Source organism: Falco biarmicus, chromosome Z (assembly GCF_023638135.1).
Source record: "Falco biarmicus isolate bFalBia1 chromosome Z, bFalBia1.pri, whole genome shotgun sequence".
In the NCBI taxonomy this organism is placed as follows: domain Eukaryota; kingdom Metazoa; phylum Chordata; class Aves; order Falconiformes; family Falconidae; genus Falco; species Falco biarmicus.
The window spans coordinates 36,555,012-36,577,704 of NC_079311.1; positions in this window are offsets into that span (position 1 = coordinate 36,555,012).

Sequence of the window (22,693 nt, forward strand, 5' to 3'; positions counted from 1 at the left end):
TATTTGGGCAAACACTATAAATTCCTACCAATTACAGCACTTACTCATACAGCCATAGAAATTGCACATGCAAACGGAACTTGGGTCCCAAGTCTTCACAGATGATTATTCTCAAAATCTTTTACAGCCGTAAAAGCTACTTAATCAGGGCTCCAGGATACCTAACTATCTAACTAGATTTCCCACCTAGCAAGGTACCCCAAACTAGCTGCAGGTCTGGTGGAAAAAACTAAAAGACTGCAGGCGTGTTGCCTTACCCTCTTTCTGCCTGCAGCTGCCCTGTGGAGAGCTGAGTGCCTGTGCTACCGCTGTTCATCTGTGAGACTGTGACACGAGACAAGGTGACAGTGTCACCGGTTCATCTGGTGAGGCGGCAGAGGCACACCAGGCAACCATGCTTCTGAAGAAACAGGGCCTTCACAGTCAGTGGCAGGTGAGATGTTTCCCAGTGAATAGTAGTACTTTAGGCTATAGAGACAGTCTGCCACCAAAATACATTTTTAATACACACTTCTGCATTTTGAGCCAGAATACTGACCCATTTCCAGTTGTGGTACATTTTTACCAGATGGATAAACACTTCCAAGAAAACCTCACTGCAGGAACTACCAAGATGAACCTGAACTCACCTGCTCCTTCTTCCACACCACACAGTCAGCTCAGGATAGTTTTCCAAAGGCTAGATGGAGCTGACAGAGCTCAGATGATCCTCATCTAGCACTGTGATCTGTATGGCTGTGTCTACGCTGTGCGGGCACTGTACTCTCAGCAGTCATTTGGTCCTCTCAAGGCCAAATCCTCATCCACATTGTCATTGCACTGGAGCTTACTAGGCATGCCAGGGCAACACTGCTCCAACCAGGCCACCATGAACATTATCAAGGCCCATACAGAATATATCAACACTTCAGGTCATGTCCTTGGGCACTGTGGACAAATAAACAACCTGGAAAATCCTTGGCAGATGCAATCCAGCTTCACCAAGCTGCATCCTTTGATGGAAAGCATTGGAGGCACCAGACAGCACATTGCCGCACAGATCCCATGCAGGGCTGTTTCACGGTTGGAGCAGGCAATGCATCTGTAAGCACAAAGGAACACATTTCAGAGCAATGCCTGTTGTCGCAGTGTCACAAAATCTTTCTTTTTGGTATTCAAAATTAAGGATAATAGGTCCATGGCATGTCAAGGTCTTACCTTCATGGTCTCACCACAGACTACCCAATCCACTTGATGGGCAAATGCATGTACCTATGACACACTCTTCTCTCAGTCTCACCTGTGTCTGCCCATCTCCATCACACAAAGTCCCCTATCCTGTACTGACTGGGCAGCCAGGGGCTGGCTTGCACGGTGCCTTCTGGATGAAAGCAGGCAGAGAGGAAAGAAAGGAGGTGCGGTCTTGGCACTGCTCTCGCATGGAGAACCTCTCTCTATCCATTTCAGAATCACCACTGTATGCCAGGAACAGAGCCAGCTGAATCCTTGCCTAATGCAATTTGCTGCTGAAGCAAGAGTCACCCATCCTTGTCCAGGGACATCTCCAAAGTGCTCACATAGCAGTCAAGAGAGATTGCAACAACTAATATGTCTGTAGGAAGAAGCCACAAGTTCCCTTTATCCTGAAAATAATTTGGATAGTGTTCTTTCCTGGATCAAGATGTGCTGAGGGCATGCGGTGATAGCTCCTTGTATTCAGCTCAGGCCTTGTCACGGATGAAGTCATGCACTTCACTTGTAAGAGAGAAACCACAATATACTTTATCAATATAAAAAAATGAGTTACCAAAGTTCAACATGACATAAATGTGACAGTGTTTAACAAGATTCAGTGGCAAGGTATACTTGATTATTTACTGCAGACAGGACAGGGTCAGACAAAACTGTCAGGGAGACCTTTCTATAGAGTCATGAGTTTCAGAAAGGACCTCCTTGATTCCTAAACTTCTTCTCAGAGAGGAATCTAGCTGTTCTGTCTCCTAGTCCCAGACTTTGTCAACAGTTTTTGTCTAAAGGATTATAAATACACAATCAATCCTTTGTATTGCTTTGTTAATATTTCAAAGTTTGCTATTAGTCACCAAGAATCTGTTGCACCAAGGAATCTCTCAACCTTGAGGAGTAACTGCTTCAGACCTATATGGGAACATGCCAGATCCCACCTGACTTCAGCTCTGTGCCAGTAAAAGCTGAGGTCAGACTTGTGATGTTAAAAGCACCGCTGTGCCCATTGGGGTTGCTATGTGTCACCCAGGAAATCAGCTGCCTGGACAGATGGCTGTCAGACTATTGCTTTAGAAATCAAATTATGGATTACAAACATTACTGACACCACTGACAAGAGACAGTCTTTTCTGTCCATTGTGACTTACACATAATAGCAGGACTCTAAGGTGTCCTCTTCTTTGCTCACAACCTCTGCAGACTAACAGTAGATGTGGGGTTTTGCTCATATTACATCTTACACATGTTTTGCTTCTTAATGAGATGCTCTGGGGAGCAATCTGAATTGCTACACCATTGATCCCTAAAGGGCTTTATCCTTACACTTCCAGTGCAGTGAGCCAGGCCATCTTCCCAGGGGCTTCTGAGTTCAGCTGACCCTCAAACAAGCACTTCTTCCATGAAACAGGCAGGGTAGGACCCCAGATCTCCACACTCTTTTGCTACAAGGTGCTGCTAGATTTGTGGCATAAGTCAGTCTGCCCCACACAGATTGGCCAAAAGCAGACAATTTGGAGCAGCACAAGTATGAGATGCATTTTGCCAAGGCCCCAGGGGACAGGCATTATCTATTTATCGATTACTGTGCAGCTTATCATAGGGTGCGTCTGGAGTCATCTTCAGGGTATGGATATAAACAAGGTGATTTTCTGCTGAGCTGGTCCTTTGGGAGCGACTTAACAAACCAGCATGAATATAGATGTTAATGCTGCAAAATGCAAAATTTTCAGCATCCCTTAAGCACTGCAGCCCATTAGCAACCTCAACACCCAACAGACCTCACAGTTCCTTTATTTTTAAGTAATTTAAATTACGTGTGTTTAAGTAGATGGTTATTACATAGCCAGTGACATTGAACAGATGAGAAGCATTATGTAAAAGCCCATCAAAGCCTGGAAGGGGGATAGTAAAGAGGGAGTAAACATGTAGTAGAAGAATGATTACCATTGTTTTCTGTCTCCTGTGCACTTTATATTATCAAGAGTAGTCACATAAAATATGAATAGCTTTAGCTTTTTTATACTGGGACATGCATGCCTCTGGAGATCTTCTGCCTGACCCTGCCCTCCCTTCTCCAGCAACATCCTCCACCGATACTTCAATATTCCATTTTAATTTGACTACTTCATGAAAAATATATCAGAAATCTAAGGCTGGGAAGAATTTTGGAAGTGTTTGCATTTATGGATTGGCAGCTTTCCAAGAGTGCCTGGAAGCACACTTACTGGAGGAGGAGAGAAGAAAAAGTAAAATGAGGAGAAAGAAAACAAGCACTCTCACTCTCGTCCTACAATGCTGTCTGCAGTACATCTGCTTGCTTATCAGAAGCAAGCTTGCAAAGCAAGGGAAGTGCACATTAAGGAAATCTTGCCCAAATAACAACTTGGATCTGATTTCAAGTTTCAGCTTCCATATGCAGGGGAATGGACAGATAGTAGTATTACAGAGTGAAAGGCACACACAATCATTTGCAATTTGGAGACACTTGCAATCCACAGGATTGTAGCAGGATAGACAGAGTTCTTAAAAGACAATAAAACAACAAACATTCATTTAGTTACAAATCTCCTAATATCATTTGCTTTAATAAGACCATGGCAATGTATATGCAGTAATGCATTTCCTACCAATAATTTTCCCAAAGAGGAAGTAACATAATCCCCTTGAAGCAGGCAGAAACATGGGAGGACTTTCTGTCAGGTGCAGGAGTTGTTCTAGTCCTTGGCTTCACAAGTGTAAAATACAATCCCGAGGACAACACTGAGCTCCTTTGCCCTGAACTTTTCCATTCTTCTTGAAGGAATACTGATACTTATGTATGTCTTAAAGAATTGCTGTAGTCTTCTTAGCATTTGACATACACCACTAAATCTCCTGAAAGGAGGCAAGATGCTAGAACAAAAATATTAGAAATGTTTACTCATTGCATATCAGAAAATATTGATGCTACACATTGTATTATTCTAGCAGTCCATTTAAAACTGTTCTATAATGAACTCAGAGAGGTTCTCTGTTTTTTGGGACTAGTTCATGAGGTTTCATCCTTTAAAACTATCATTTGGATGTGGGATTCTCATACTCTTGAAAATACATACAATTTTTCCTCATTTGAATCTAAGGCCTCAGCTGGAAAATCCAGTGTGAATCTGATGTGCTCTGGAGCACTTCAGTGTTTAAGGCACCACTAAGGCAGAGCAAAAAAGGACTACAACATATTATGATCTTACCGCAATAGCACAAGAGACAGACAGAAATAAGAAAAAAACAGGGTTTCTGCACTTATATGATGCCAAATTACTGATTTCTCCTCAGTAAGTAGAAAAACAGCCTTCAAAACCAGGACAATCATGCAAGCCATGTCAGCATCACACTGTGGAGTGAAGCATAGATGACAGAGTGAATGAAAACCACACAGGCTTCAGAAGCCAGTGCAGGTTAGTGGCTGTAGCATAATTTTTTCCTTAAGCTGCAAGACCCATTAGCTTGGCCACAATATCATGCTAACACAGATGAATAAGAACAAGGTTTTACACCCAAGACATATACGCTTTTAGGAACAAGGCACTGCATCCAAACAGTGTTGTGCTGCACTTCGTGATCTTTATGTGCACTTGAGATATTTATGCCTTCATGCCCAACATAGGAGTTTGCTGCTGCAGAAAAAAGCAGGCTTCACATAGTGCATCAGATGTTTTTATTATTAAATGTTGTGATGGAATGGATGTAGCAGCATCTCACAAAGGTGAAGATGTACATTACCCCTGGGGAAAAAAATGGCCTAATTTTCTAGCTCCATCCAAGTTTTCTTCTCTTGTGGATTCAGTAAAAAGACCCTGTTGAAAAGGAAAGACAAAGAAATCATTGTGGGAAATAAGTTAAAAATTTAAAGTGAGCTGTAGGGGCAGTCAGCTACCTGCTGAGCCACACTTGGAAAGTTTTCATCTGGGATCAAAAAGAAAAATCAGTACTCAGCCAGGCTTCTTTTACAAACAGCACTGTGATCCACTCAGCATACTTATTGTAAAAAAAATCCTAACAGCAACAAGAAGCCCCGCTCCCAGATAGAAATGTAAGTGGTATCAAGCAGAGGAGGTTCTAACAGCGTCCACGAAATGGGGGGCTTTGTTCAGAGATGGTTTAGCAAATGGATGCTTTCTTAGGAAGTGTAGGAAGGAACATTCCCTTGTGCCTGCTGTAGTGCATCTGTGGTAAACAGGACATCGATGTAGGCATAACGTGCTCTCTGCAGCACTATAGCTTCCTGTCCTTAACGTCTTAGGTGCAATTTAACCCAAGAAAAATAAATGACAATGTAGCATATATGTGTATGTATGTATATATGTATGTGCATACATATGTACATACATATTTATAGACTCATGTATATATATGTATATGTTATGTACATGTGTATTTTTAAAGATTTCATATATGAATGCAATTCTGGACATAGAAAACTCCAGATGTCCTGTAGGCATGCATGTGGGTTGTAAGTCTTCATAGGAACATAGTGTTATTCAGCTGGTAGAATGTTAGAATTTCAAGTCTGTGGATCTGTATATAAAAATATATGCAAGTTTAAAAAATACCTCAGTGTCCTCTCTCATTTTTTTTGTTATAAATGTGTTTTGGATGTAAAATGTTTGCATAGACAACAGAAATAGATTATCATACACGTGTGACTCTGCTCATATTCTAGATTCAGCTTTTCAGAGCTCTAAGAAACTTCACAGAGTTGTAATTTTTTTATTATTATTATTCAAATGTGAAAGAAACAGTTCCCATTTCTTGGATAACAGGATAAATTTTCAAAAAACCCCTATCACTTATGGGTGCCAAGAAGATACATGATACAGCCCTGAAGAAGCAATGGACTTTCAATATGCAAAAATGTTGGTTTCTGTTATGACATTGCCTTGCAGAGCTAGAATGACAAATTTTGAAAAGACAAATCTGTTTTGCCAGAAATCAGAAATACATTATGGAACAACCTGCAGGCTTTTTAGAGGACATTCTGAGCTCTCTTCTTCAAAGTACCTATGTAGGACCCAAAGTATCTGGTTTTAAAGTCACAGAAATGGAAAATACTCCCATTATTACTTCACGTTAGTGTAGAACTGCCATAAGGAAACCTCTACTTCTGCTATAGGATGTGCAATGCATATAGAAAAGCACCAGGTAGTCTGTAGATTTCTGCGGTTGACCAGAAAGACATGATACAGTTTGTTTCAGTATTCATTCATATGGCACACCTTAGAGCTGAAAGACAGGAATTTGAACCAGATCTGGGTTTGACTCTAACCTGTCACAGAGCTGAGGCTCATCTCTGGTCAGAGCAGAGCGTGGGTGCCCTCAGTATCTCCATAGCCGCTCTCATTGCTGCAGTGGTAAATGGACAGCTCGCTGCCGAGAGGCCAGTAGCCTCCAGTGGAGCACTGAGTGATTTTGAGCACAAGGAATGTCAACCACTCAGTGCCTCAGCTCCTCAGCGTGGCTGCTATGTGTGCTTACAAACAACATGGACTAAGACACCACAGGAAATTTATATGTGTATTATTTCAATTCCATGTACCTGTATATCTGACAGGAGCTTAAATGAAACAACACTATTTGTATCATTATTGGGTGTCCTGGTGGATGAGACTTGAAAATAGGCCAGCAGTGTGCCCTTGTGGCAAAGGTGGCTAACGGTATCCTTTGCTGCACCAGGAGGAGTGTGGCCAGCAGATCAAGGGAGGTGGTTCAGCACTGGTGAGGCCACATTTGGAGCACTGTGCCCAGTTCTGGGCTCCTCAGTACAAGAGAGGGGGAGCTACTGGAAAGAACCTAGCGAACACTCACTAAGGTGGTGAGGGGACTGGAGCATCTCTCCAATAAGGAAAGGCTGAGAGAGCTGGGACAGTTCAGACTGGAGAAGAGAAAGCTTGCAGGGAATCTCATCATACCATACACACACTTGAAGGGAGGGTGTTAAGAAGATGGAGCCACACTCCTTCCAGCAGTTCACAGTGGCAGGACCAGAGGTAGTGGGTGCAAACTGAAACGTGGGAGGTTCCTCCTGAATATCAGGAAACACTGTGAGGGTGACTCAGCATGGGAACAGGCTGCCCGGAGTGGTGATAGAGTCCCCATCCTTGGAGATCTTCAAAAGCCATTTGGACATGGTCTTCAGCAGCATGTTTTAAGTCTCCCTGCTGGAGCAGGGCAGGTGAACCAGATGACCTGCAGAGGTCCCTTCCAACATCAATGACACTGTGATTCTGTGATTCTGTATTTTGTTCTGGCAAAATAGCAAAAGTAATTAACCCTATGAAAAATTTCAATTAAGAAGAAAATTCAGAGGTAAATTTTAGGATTATTAAAAATATCAACAGAGTTATGAGTGTTATCCAGTACATTGACCAGAAGAAGTGTACAATGGCTATAAAATTTTACCAGAAATTAGATACGAATTGGTAAGAAGACCATATAGTGACTTTCAGGTTCTATTTCTCATACTATTTAAGAGAAAAAAATAAAACTAATATGTGGCATGAAGCTGAGCAGGAAAGACTGCTCTCTCTGCACTATCATGCTATATGTTCTGTATCATCTTTCTGGGCTGTTTTCACAGATCTCGGATAGATAAGTTCATGCATTGTCTAATGACCTACCAAAACACTTAGAACCCAAAACACATAAAGATATCTGGTAAGAAAGATACTGCATAAGAAAGGATCTGTATTTCTTCACTTGCATAGTTGTATGCTACTGAACACTAGTTCCCTTAACAGGATGACTGTGTTGATACAGTTTTTAGTGGTTAAGGAAACACCTTCAGGACAAATTATTTCATGTAATGGAATTAATAAGAGTCTCAGCACACACAGGAGCCAGAATATCCATGAATCTCTACTTGTTTATTGCAATACATATACAAATGGTCTGTGTCAAAAATCTCAAGACAATGTAATTATCTACCAACCTACAAGAGGCAGAAACTTAGCCAAAATGTAAGAGATATGAAGGAAACTGGAATTTGTTATTTCCTTTCTAATAATTCAGTATTCTCAGATATCTTTCCTGCCTGTATGTACCATACTACCTTATAAAAATAAAATTATAAATTAACAAAATCAACCTCTGCCTTTTTAATCTGTCCCTTAGGATAAGAACACAGGCTGCTTTGGACAATAGGGTCATAATTCAATTGGAGTCTTCAAACATTTTCTGTAATAAAAATACAAGTAAAATTCTGATCGCAAGAGGCTGAATTCCAGCTCTGGCTAGATAAGTCTGGATATCTCCAAAATAGCATCTGCTGGAATACTACAAGATGCCTAGATTATAGCACCACCAGTAAGAATCTGTGAAAGAAAATCAGGAAGCTGTAAAGATTATGTATGAAAAGGGGAAAAAGAAAATGTGGAAATAAAACTCAAGTAAATTGAAAAAAAAGAAAAGTTATTTATAAAGTAATGGCCTCCAATTGCTAAGGAAACACAAAATTAGGACACTCTCACTGTGCATTATCTAATGCCTATTTTTATTCCTGAAAGGAGGGCTGATACTGGAAAGAAAAACAGGCTCTGCAAACCAAACACTTCAACTAGTTCTCCTGCATTCTGTACTCACTTTTGATAGAGTAGATGCAGGACAGCAGCCCATAATCTTAATTCGCATCAAATACCAAAAGGTATTCTACCTGACTTTCAAAGTTGCTCTCACACAGTGCACGGCATCTGTTCAGTATTAACAAACAAAGCAATGAAGTGCCTCCCACCAATGTAAACAAAGGGTCTGGTTCTTCTGTTCAGGTCAGTGCTGGAGCCAGATCAGTTCACTGGCTGACACCGTGACAACTAAGGATAGATCCTGGCATAAAGCAGTCAAATATAAAGCTATGCCTACTTTTTACAGTCATGGTTTAACCCCAGCCACCAGCTAAGTACCACACAGCTGCTCACTCAGTACCCGCCTCTGCCCCCTGCAGTGTGATGGGGAGGAGAATTAGAAAATGGTAAAAGTAATGGGTGAGATAAGAAAAATTTAATAATTGAAATAAAGTAAAAAATAATAACAACAACAACAATTCTAATGAAAAGGGGGGAGAAAGAAAAAGAATGAAACCCAAGAATGCCCAAAACACCAAGTGATGCCCAATACATTTGCCCACCACCCACTGACTGATGCCTAGCCAGTTCCTGAGCAGCAATCAGCCCCTCCCAGCCAGCTGCCCCCGGTTTATATACTGAGCATGACATTCTATGGTATGGAACATCCCTCTGGCTAGTTCAGGTCAGGTGTCCTGGCTCTGCTCCCTCCCGGCTGCTGGTGCACCTGCTCACTGGCAGAGCACAGGAAACAATACAGCCCTTGATTTAGAGCAGGGGTCCTCAAACTATGGCCCGCGGGCTGGATACGGCCCTCCAGGGTCCTCAGTCTGGCCCCCGGTATTTACAGACACACACACACACACAGACACACACACACAGACACACACACACAGACACACACACAGACACACACACACACACAGACACACACACACAGACACAGACACACAGACACACACAGACACACACAGACACACAGACACACACAGACACACACAGACAGACACACACAGACACACACACAGACACACACAGACACACAGACACAGACACACAGACACAGACACACAGACACACAGACACACAGACACACAGACACACAGACACAGACACACAGACACAGACACACAGACACAGACACACAGACACACACAGACACACACAGACACACAGACACAGACACACAGACACACAGACACACAGACACACAGACACACAGACACAGACACAGACACAGACACAGACACAGACACAGACACAGACACACAGACACACAGAGACACACACAGACACACAGAGACACAGAGACACACAGAGACACAGAGACACACAGAGACACACAGAGACACAGAGACACAGAGACACAGAGACACAGAGACACAGAGACACAGAGACACACACAGAGACACACACAGAGACACACACAGAGACACACAGAGACACAGAGACACAGAGACACAGAGACACAGAGACACAGAGACACAGAGACACAGACAGACACAGACAGACACAGACAGACACAGACAGACACAGACAGACACAGACAGACAGACACAGACAGACACAGACACACAGACACACAGACACACAGACACACAGACACACAGACACACAGACAGAGACAGAGACAGAGACAGAGACAGAGACAGAGACAGAGACAGAGACACACAGACACACAGACACACAGACACAGACACAGACACAGACACAGACACAGACACAGACACACACACACACACACACACACACACACACACACACACACACACACACACACACACACACACACACACACACACACACACACACACACCCCCACACCCACCCACCCACCCACCCACCCACCCCACCCCACCCCCCCCCCCACCCCCCACCCCCCACCCCCCACCCACGGGGCCAGGGGTTGGGGGGGGGAAACCAAGCAGCCGCAGATGGCTGCCTGCCACTGCATCCACGCTGGCTCCCTGGTTAAAAAGTTTGAGGACCCCTGATTTAGAGTAAGCATGATTTAGCAACATCTAAAACATCAGTGTGTTATCAACTTTATTCTCATACTAAATCCAAAACACAGCACTGTACAAGCTACTAAGAGGAAAATTAAGTGTATCCCAGCAAAACCAGGACATCTACTTGTGTTGCTTGTTTTCAGAGGCACTGAAGTCCTCATCTTGATTTACAGTAAAGAGGAAACCCATTGAAACCACAAGCATTTGTGTGCATGCCTGTAAGTCCAACATGGCACAAACAAATGTAACCATATTTGGTAGTAAACGAGAGTAAAATCCAGAGGCTGAGAGCTCTGGGAGTGCATTACCACATAGTCCAGACAGTCTGCAGCTACTGCAAGTGCTACAGGCTGTCTGGTATCTGCTAAGGGCTGAAAAGGACTGGCTCTGTGACATATATTTCAAAAACAATACTGTATGACTGGACTATTTTTAAAGTAGTTTTACACTGTGAAGACAGGTCTAGGTCTGTTCCATGTTCTGTGTTGACTGCTACCAGCGTACATCCTAGAGGAAAAAGGAGTCCTAAAGGTAGCCATGATGCCCCAAGACAGGACAATTAAGGAAATTTCATAGAAAAATACTATCTTAGGAATATTCTTAATGCAGACAAGTCGCTAATGCAGGGAAGAAAAAAGTGAACTTCATAAATCTGCGAAAAATTAATTTACTTTTTTATCTTTGTATTGTCTGTCTTAGCACATGAGGTATGGACCAGTCATGACCAAAACTGAGAAAATGCCACACAATTTTCACATGAACACCCTGCAGGAACTCAGTACCACTTGGACACAAGGCTTTTAACACCAAAAGGATTTCAGCTGGGAAATATTTAAAGCCCAAATCTTCAAAAACACTTACACCCCAACAGCCTGCAATTAGCAGGATGATGATACAGGAAATAATTGTCCCTATCCTGCAGAATGTCTGATCCTAGTAAGTGTCAGGTAGCACTTGTTTTCAGCAAAGATTTTAATGGCTAGGTCATGTTTCAGTTAAAAGACTTCAGACCTGAGCATTTCACAATCTTTAGCAGCAGGGATACAGTAAAACTTCTTTTAAAGTTGTATACGTAATATAAAGAGGCATTCACAGAGAGGAAGCGAAGGAGAACTCTGCTAAGTGGCCCCATGTTTCTACGAGTACATTAAATGGCTAAATTTACTGCAGAAGCTTGAGAGACATAGCATTTACTATTCCTTAGCAGCTATGATAAAATTTTGTTGACAAACTTTCATTGTGCTCATCCATCCACAGTGCCTGGCTTCATTATTTCAAAGTCTCAGCCTTCCACTGTACACACAGGCAACCCCATTAACCTCTGTGGGATGAGAACCCACATCAGACTAACTAGAGGTGGAAATGTCTGAAACACAGAGGCACAGGGGCTGAACAGAAAAACACAGTGAATTCTTGAATGAATCAAGTGTACTGAGCTCTAAACCAACAAACTGCGCTTCAGACAGGAAGCAGCCCCTCTCGGTGTGTGCCTGTGCTACCATAGCAGCAGACTCTGCTTTGCAGTATATGACTATTCTGCAAGGAACTCACTTATTTTGTCAGCTTCTCACAGCGCCTTTAGCAGCTCATCAGCCGACAGCTCTCTGGCGTACAACATCAGTGTATGTCTCAGCTTCCACTTCATTCATTCATTCACATGCATACAGTATTAAAGTGCATTGTGGTTCATATGTTAGTCCATGGACAAGTATTTTTACCAGACTTCTATCAACTGTGAGCCCTGCCCCTTCTCCTGAAGGATTCACATCCTTAGCATGTATTTCTGAGTACATGTCACTGAAGTTTCTCACTGCTGATTTGAGCACAGTGGAATGTCAGTATTTGGGCGGTCCCTTTGCCAACACAGAGTCCTTGTAAACCCTGGGTGGTCAACTCTGAGCCAGATTTCTCACCTATGATCAAAATGCTGATTTTCTCCAGTGAAATGCATAACTCAGAACTCATATGAAAGGAAGCTGCTGGGAACAATTTTGCTCAAAGTTGAGGTCCTATAAAATGCTTTTTCCTAATACATAAATCTCCTAAGCATACATCAAGATTTTCCCCCGCTGTTTTTCTAAGTACGTTTTGTCCATTTACAAACAACAGCAACACAAAAATTAAATTTCCCACAGCAGAGACAAACCCAGTACTGTTGCATTTCACTCATAGTGGAGGACTTAAAAAAAAAAAAAAAAAAAAAAAAAAAACAACAACCTAAACAAACAAACTAAACTCTAGCACTGGAAACAATGTACTGACCAGACTCACTTATTGGCCCGATCAAGAGGAAGATTCCTTTTTCCCAGTGCAGACATTACCCTTTACGATGGCAGGAAGGATAGTCACATTCCCTAACTTCTCCACCAAATTGCATAAGCAATGACCCAACCAAAATACTAGCATTCCTGATTATGTGCTGGGTGCACACCCACACACCACCATGCCAATCACGTTCTCACTAGCTGTGGAGAAGCAACACACGTGTCCCTGTTTCATGGTGGGATGCTCACATAGCCCTCACCCCACAGCCAGCCAAATACCCTGCACCTCCTCGTGGCTACTTGGCAGGCTGCAGGTTGTGAAGATGTGGGTGGGAAAATGCAAAGCAAGAAAAACTGCCCCTTGTAGAGAGGATCAGGCTAGGGAACATTCCAACCATCTGGACATACACAAGCCCATGGGACCTGATAGGATACACCAGTGGGTGCTGAGGGAACTGGCCAACACCACTGTGAGACTCCCTCAATCATCTTTGAAAGATCATGGCAGTTAGGGGGGCAAAGGTCATTCTTAAGGACTGAAAGAAAGCTGATGTTGTTCCTATCTACAAGAAGAGGAAGAAAGAGGATCCGGAGAACTACATGCTGGTCAGCCTCACCTTTACTCCTGGGAAGGTGATGGACAAAACAATCCAGACATATAAAGGACAAGAAGCATATCTGGAGTAGTCAGCATGGATTTATGAAGGGGAAATCATTCCTGAACAACTGATACACTTCTGTGATGAGGTCAGTGGCCTGGTGCATGACAGGAGAGCAGATGTTGTTTTATCTTAACTTCAGCAGGGCTTTCCAAACTGATTCCCACCACAGCCTCCTAGACAAACTGAGAAATACAGCCTAAGCAAGTGGACAGTGAGGTGGATTGAAAACTGGCAGAACTGCCAGGCTCAAGGGCTGTCAGTACTCTACACCAAGTGTTGCTACTGGGGCCAAATTGTTTAAACTTACCATTAATGATGGGAATGTGCACTCTCAGCAAATTTGCAGGTCATACAAAACTGGGAGGAATAGTTAGTATACTAGATGTGTGCTACCATTCAGAGGACTTCACAAGCTGGAGGAATGGGCAAACTGAAACTTCATGAAGTTCAACAATGGGAAATTCAAAAGTCCTGCCCCTCAGCAGGAGTACCTGCAGGAACCAGTACAGGTTGGAGGCTGGCCAGCTGGAAAGCACCTCTGCAGAGAAGGATCTTGGGGTCCTAGTGAACAAGCTGAACACAAGTCAGCAAGGCACCCTTATAGCAAAGGGCAGCAGCTTCCTGAGCTGCACTAAGAGAAGCTTTGCTACCAGGTCAAGCAAGAGATCCCTCCTCTCTTCTCCGAACTGGTGAGATCTGTAGTGCTGGGTCCAGTTCTGGGCACCCCAGTACAAGAGAGACATAGAAATACTGGAATAAGTCCAGTGCAGGGCCACAAAAGTGTTGAGGGTACTAGAATATTTTTTGTAGAAAGTGAGGCTGAGAGATCTGGGTCTTTTTTAGCATGGAGAAGAGAAAGCTCAGGAGGATCTTGTAAATTTGTAAAAATACTTGACAGGAGGGTGTGACGATGATAAAGCCAAACTCTTCCTATCAGTGCCCAGTGACAGGAAAAGAAGCAATGAGAACAACCTGAAATACAGGAAATTACACATAAATGTAAGAAAAAAACTTGTATGGTAAGGGTGGTCAAACACTGGCATAGGCTGCCCAGAGAGGGTGTGTCCACAAGTCTTGAAGGTATTCAAAACTCAACTGGACATGGCCTGAGCAACCTGCCTCAGTTGACCCTTTCCTTGTGCTGGAGGGTTGTAGCAGACAATCTTCAGAGGTGCCTTTCAATCTCAGTGACTCTGCATTTCTATTCTGTGCTTCTTACACCTGTTCAGGGGGGGACTCACAGGAATACACAAGCAGGTGACAGGAAAAGGGGTTGGAGCTGAGGAGAAAGAAAGTGGTAGGATAGACACTGCATTTCCAGTCTGATAATCCCTCATGAAAAAAAAAATGTGTCAGGCTGGAGGCCCAGGAGTAGCAAAGGTTCTGCTAGACCAGAACTTCTTTACCTTTCTCTAAGCCCAGCTTTAAAGTGTCATGGTAAACAAAGATGAAAATATACAGTATTTTTATCCGGTTGAACAGTTCAAAGTTATTTTCACATGTGAATAAATATGTTCTTTTAAACTGCGTAATTTTCTGCTTTTCTTGCTTTCTTGACCATTACAATTTTCTGCTTTCTTGACCATTACAAAGTCACTTTTACCATTCACAAAACTTACGAAAGTGGATCAAAAAAGCTGCCTGATCTAAGCAGTACATTTTATACATACTTTTCTCTAAAAGCTAAGCCCTTTCCCTTTTAAAAGCAAGAGCCCCTTACAGGAATTATGCAAGGATACAGAAGATGAAAATTAGTCCCAAGAATTACACGAATTGAGGTGTATTGTTTTTGAGAATTTCTGCAAATCCAACATTATGGTCAGATTTTACTTATTTGTAAAAATACTTGACAGGAGGGTGTGACGATGATAAAGCCAAACTCTTCCTATCAGTGCTGATACTACTTGATATGTACTTGATACTATGTACTTGTACTATGATACTACTTGAGACTTTCCCATTGGTTTTATGCATAATTCTGTACAGGGCTAAAAAATATGGAAGGATTACTTTGAAAGGAGTATTTGGTAAGGATTGGTGCACAGCAGAGCAGAGCAGGGATGCAGTTCTGTATCTCTGAATTGTTCTGAGCATGAAAGGAGAGCTCAGGGTCTTCTAACTGAGATAAAATACTAAAAAGCTCAGAAAACCATTTCTTGTCAATGCTACATAAGTTGCAGAGGTGTCTCTAATGTCATGCAGACTTCAGAAATAAAAGGCAGTTCACGCAGATATGAGACAAGCGAAAAAAACCTCAAAGGAAGAGATTTTTTGATCAGGCAACAGCCAGACCCTACTTCATTTTTACTCTATTTTTCTGTTTCTGAATGAGTGCATATTTTTGAGTGACCTTTCATAAATTTTAAGTGATACTCATTTCAAGTTATGCTGTAGGTACAGTTTGCTCAAGTGTCATCATAGTTTAAGGGATTCTTCACTGGCTTAACTTCACACACAGAAACAAACCCATTTTACATGTGCATAAAATTACTCAATATGTGAACATTCACAGGATAGTGCCTAAGTTGGTAGAAGGCTTCTTATAACAAAATTACTTTGATATCTCTCTTCAGTTCTAATGTGTTCTGTTACAGAACAAACTATTACATTTAGAAATCATAAAGTATTTCTGTGTAACAATCTACATTTTATACAACAAAAATGAAGCATGGTTTGGTAGTTCATTCTCATTATCTGAAATATCAGCTGGATGAAGGATGAAACTTTTCTGTTGTTAAGATGAACTTGATAACACATACATACACACAATTATTTACCAGAGAAAGCTTATTGAGACAGAACAAGAAACATATTCTGGAAAAAACATGGTATTCGAGATACAACCAGCATCCCAGTACAGCACAGCTATTCACAATAAAAGAGATCTTTACACAAACTCAGCTCAAGTACTAAAAGCAATATCCACCTCTACAGTACCTCCAACATATTTCTGTATCCCATCATGAAATCATAATTCCTTTTTGGAATGAACTGCAAGTCTCTATTTAATACACCAGGAGAACGTTCTGCAAATCTTACTTCCCACACCTGACATTGGGGCTACAGTTCAAACTCAAACCTCTTCCCACTTCCCTTGCCTTTACATAAGCAAGGAATGATTTAACCTTCTCTCACATTCATTGCTTTTCTATCTCACACTATTACATCACACACAAAATGTTCTTATACCATATCTATAATACACAAACAAACAGAATTCAGAACATCTGTTCATGCAATAGCCGAGTCATACCAGAGACTTACACCTACCTAGCCCTTCATGAGTGCCTAGGAGCTTGCCTAGATTAGAGATAACAACTGCAGATCACAAAGTGCTATCATAGTTTTTATCTGTGGTCCTGAAGGGCTCTGTTACCTTAGCTATTCACTTTGCAGATCATATGGACACATACACATGACTCCTGTCTATAGCAATGTTGGAGGACGGTATGATTAGTTGTTTTTCTGCTCTCTTTTATCCCTTCGGAGGCTGCTGCTAATTGACTTGCATGACAGAAATTTCCATACAGGTCCCAAAGTTGGAAAGTTATCCAGGATATATAGGCAGATTAGCCCTGTTTATGAATTCTGAAAACATTCCCATTAATATTTTTTCATCTTCTGTCACGTAAAAACTCAGATTAAAAATAGTTGTATTTTTAAATCGTAACATTATTTTTCTTTTTTTAAAGTAAGTTGCACTTACATTCATATCTATCATTTACCTAAGCTGTAATCTGGAAGGAACACTGTAACTTTGCAAGATATGTTAACTAAAAATTAGAGCATTTAAGGTATGACACGTCCTCCCTAAGAGGCAAGAAAATGTAAAAGCAAACTGGGTATGCTATACACCAAATTACGTTGTTGCTATTTCCTGTAGTATAGACAATATCACCATCAAATGCAAGGAAATATAAATTGGAACAGAGATTGCCTCTGGCCTGAGAGGTCTCAAGGGTCTACACAACCCCTTAAATCATAATGACTGAAAGTATTAGAGACTCAGGTCCATGCATTTTGCTGTTTCAGTACTTGTACAGGGATAATATTCTGTTCACTGAATGACGCACATTTCACAAAGAGTAAGCATTAAGTATTGGAGCATCCTGGTTAAAGTTTCTGTGATCTGTCCAAATGGTATTCTTAATACTTGTCCTGGACCCAGCATAATTTGCTTAGTCTGCTTCCTGTAACAACATGGGGAGATCTCAGCTGGAAAATGTTGCTGCTAATACTGTGAATTGATCTTTTCACTGGGCAGCAGAATTTGAGATAGAAAGTCTTTGTTTCATCTTTTATAGTAAAATATCTATTCAGTAATCAGGTGAGGTACTCCTAATTTCTTTCAAATCACTTCAAAAGATTATTAGGACCTAAAGCAATCACACTACAACTGTGGCACAATCAGTGCCTCAGCATCTTAAAGTAGGTAAGAACCACTGGAAGAAGCCAAGGCCATGGTATGACAAAGGCACCTAGAAATTGTTGATTTCTATACCCTGTATTTCCAAGGGTGCTGGTAGTACATGCTATTAAGAGCAAAAAGGGAAAACAAGATAGCAGAGTTCTTTATCCATTTTGGATATCCAACTGGGAAATTTGTGCAGGATGGAGGTTCATGTGAACAACCTGAACATGAAGGACACGATGAAAGAATGCTGGATGCATGTGTGGGGGATGAGCCAGGTCAGTGGCTGCAGTTGGCATCCCTACGTGCAAGCATTGCCCCACTCCTGAGGCTGCTGCCACACTGCAGCAGTGGCAGAACAGTTCACACCTCAGCCTCTGAGCTATGCAGCCCGGTGCTCAGTGGGTTCATAGCAACTGAGATCAAAGCCAGCATCCTGTAACATGCTGTGTTATAAGTGCAGCACTTCCAAAGCTTACTTGTGTCATTCATCCATCTCTTTTCTGGAGGTGGTCAGAGGAGAGCAGGGAGATGGAATTTATCTGAAACTCCAACAATGGTTCAAATTGCTGTGATTCCAGATAGTGTCAAGGGCCACACACAAATACATATAGAGGCATTAAGGCATCATCAGCATGTACAAACCAACATCCTAAAAGAGTTCTGAAAAACAACCCCTCCATGTGCACAAAGCTATTTCAAGCATATTATTAAGGAAATGTCTGAGATGCCAGCCAGCTGACTGATAGTTAGATCAGAAAACCCTCCAGTTAGAATAGAAATGCTTATATCTAAAAAGGCTGAAAATTAGTAGTACTTGAGATGGGATGAAATACATACAGAAGGCTAAAACAGAAAAAAGACTAAACCTAAAGTGGCAGACATGGGCTTTTTGTTCTCCTTTATGCACTTAAATATAACAAATCAATTACAGTCACGCTCACTTTGGGGTTGAAGTAATATAATGTGGCCTAATGCAATGGTGATTCTCAAACCTTACACATCATCCTGTTTAATCCCTCGAGAGCTGAATACTAGTTTTCCCACTCAGGAAAGTGATTTTTGAGGTAGCTTGAATTTTCTAGTCTGACTACACACATGAAGCAGGCAATGGTCTGAGTTAGAAATCCTTGACAGTTTTTCATTGCAATGATGGCCCTGGCAATGTTTGCTACTGTTTCTTTCATTCTTCAAAGTGATTCAGAGAGATATGAGGAAATACTCACATCCTCATATGAACACAGAAATTGTATCTTTTCCTAACCCCTAATACGTCCAGTCTGTGAATGACAAAGAACATCATAGACTGTGACTTTTAGCTGGAGGGAAGGATGTTTTTGAGGCTCAGTCCTTGCTCATTATCCACCAACTGAATCCACCTTCTGTAAGCTAGATTACTGAACACTGTCTTTCATGAACATAACATTTACGGTATTTCAATGTATGCTCAGAAAAAGGAATTTACATGCCCACACCAAAATCTGCTTTGATGCAGTTCTCTGCCAACTCTGCCTACATACAGGCTGCTGCTGCAACTGCACAGCTGTAGTATTTAGAGCTTCTGGCATAACATACCATAGAGCTAACATAGCTGCACCATTATTTTATTATGCATAACATCATCAATGCTCTATTAACTTTCAAATGTCCTAAATGGGCTCCTTAACACTAGTGTCACAAAACAATTTTCATCTGAGCCATTACTAAGTGCAGACACGCTTCAGGAATTTTTGAAAGAGGATGCCAACAATTTAAAAGAGCTGGTTCCTGTATTTGCTAAGCTGCAGCAGAGCTGCAAAATACCCTTAGGCACCGGCAAATAAAACTATTACAGACTGCTTCAATGCATTTCCTTAAGATCTAACTACCCCTTTGCCTACCTCAGCCAACTAGATTTTTGTCTTACGTAGCACAACTAGCCAACATATGCTGCGCTTAGCCTCATTATCTGCTTCCTACATGCACAGCTAAATACAGAGGGCTTGGTTATAGCTGCTGCTGCAACCTCTACATTCATGAGGAGGATCAAGCTGGATGAGATCAGTCTCTGTCAGATCCAGGAGCTGGCTTTCACAACCTCTTCAGTGGCATCAGAAGCAGGAAGCCCAGTTGAGTTCTCAGCTGAGCATTTGTCCAGATACTTGTTTTGAGATAATTTTGGGGTTTGTTTGGCCTTCATTCTTGGTTTGTCCAGGTTCACTTTCATATTGCTGAGAAGCCTGTAATCAGACCAGCAAGGTCAAAGCAGGGTGGAACAGAGAACAGAATAACCACACAGCTGCAGCCCGTCAAGTGAGCAAGGGCACACTGAGTGCCCTGAGCGCTGCTTGCAGAGGACAGAAGGGCAAAAGGCAGCCATGACCTTTCCATCTTTCCTCTGTCATTCAATGCCTTTGTATTTTTCCCAAGCAGTTGCCCTTTGGTGCAGGTATTAGTACTATCCGCATTTAGCAAGTAAGCATCCAGCACAGAAAACTGAGTAAGTATAAAGTTACTCATATGAGCAATGTCTACACCCCCAGCAGATTCAATGAAGGTATTCAGGCATTTAAGATATTAATGTGACTATTTGTCAAATGAAAATTAAATGGAAATTGGTTTGAAATTTGATGCAGCTGTGCCTCAGCATTTAGAGAAAAATTTAGAGAAAAAAACAGCAAGAGTCAGTTAAGAAGTGCCAACACCTTCACGTTCCCAAATAAATACCTTTTAAACAGCTCTTTGCTCACAAAACATATGCTTAAAATGTATATAGATTTACAGTATCTTTGTATAGCCTTTAAAAAAATATTTTCTTTTGTTGTGCTTTAACCGTGTCCAGCAACCAAGCCCCACGCAGCCCCTCACTCACTCCCTCTCACCCGGAGGGATGGGGAGGAGAATCAAAAAAGAATGTAAAACTTGAGGGTTCAGATAAAAACAATTTAATAGGTAAAGCTAAAGCTGCCCATGGAAGCAAAGCAACACAAGGAATTCATTCACTCTTTCCCATCGGCAGGCAGGTGCTCAGCCATCCCCAGGAAAGCCGGGCTCCATCACACGTAGCGGTTACTCAGGAAGACAAATGCCGTAATGCCAGATGTCCCCACCTTCCTTCTTTTTACCCCAGTTTACATACTCAACATGATCTCACATGTTATGGAATATCCCTTTGGCTAGTTCAGGCCAGCTGTCCTGGCTGTGTCCCCTCCCAATGTCCTGTGCCCCTCCAGCCCTCTCGCTGGCACGGCCTGAGAAACTGAAGAGTCCTTGTCTCAGTATAAACACTACTCAGCTACAACCAGAACCATTCATGTGCTATTAACATTGTTCTCCCACCAAATCCAAAACACAGCACTGCACCAGCCAAGAACAAAATTAACTCTGTCCCAGCTGAAACCAGGACATCTCTTTACCAAACAAAACACAGCAGTTTGTTTTCTTGGTGTAATGTAATCCCACAACAGAAAGAATACCTTGTCAAGGCTAATACACTCATGATCACCTTATTCATAAATCTGAAAGGAATATTCTGCCTAAAATCAAGATTCAGACCAGCACAAGGCTGCCAGCTGTACAGATAATTAATTACAGGCTGTGCAAAAATTGCACAAGGTAGCTGTCAGAGGAATTACACCAGCAGGAATGCACATGGGCAGACATTTCTGTTAGGGCTTTCACTACTTGAGTATTTTTTCTACAGAGTAAGTTCTTACTGCAACACTCCTGGCATAACAAAGGAAAATCTGCTAGCTCTTATCCTAGTAAATTCTTCTCCAACCTGCTATTACCATTACACTATTCTTTTATGCTCCTGTAATGTTTTTAAATTCCAAAACCCTTCAAAATGTTAATACACACTCTGCCCAATGAAAAATCATGTATGCCCAAAATATTTTGGGACAAACCTAGAAATGAATACCACCAAAAGCTGGCAAAAATAAAGAAGGAAGAGTAAAATTCTCCAAACAAGTAAGAAAAAATGACTTGCTCTTTTACAGCTACATGGAGAATAGTACACATTTTGCAAAAAATAAGGGGACGTTCTGGCCACACAAAAGCCTGTGAACTCCACTGGGATGAAGAATTTATCTAGCAGTGGTAAACTGGCTGTTTTCTTCATTGAATCCAATGGCATCACCCTGCCTACAGCACTGCTTAAGTACTGATCCAAACTCATTGTCTTCATCTCCTTTTGCAGCACTAAGCCATGCAAGTTTGCAAGCTCTGCCATGCAACTTTTTCAATGCCTCAGCACCACTTAGTCGATTTGAGTAGATGTCATCATCATCAGGCAGTACTTTACAGTTTTTTCCATGGCAAATTGCTCCAGCCTGGTCCAAGAGCCATCTGGAGGGTTATTTGTAAACTGCATGCCTTTTCATGTGGCAGCGCATCATGGAATGAACAAAGGTTCACTCTTTGCTGCATGTCCCTTAAATGTTTAAATAACACTTGTGATATTATTTGTCTTGTGATACATATCACCAGAGCAGTCTAACTACCTAACAATAGTCTGTGAATATTTTAAGAAATTAGTCTTTCTAACTGT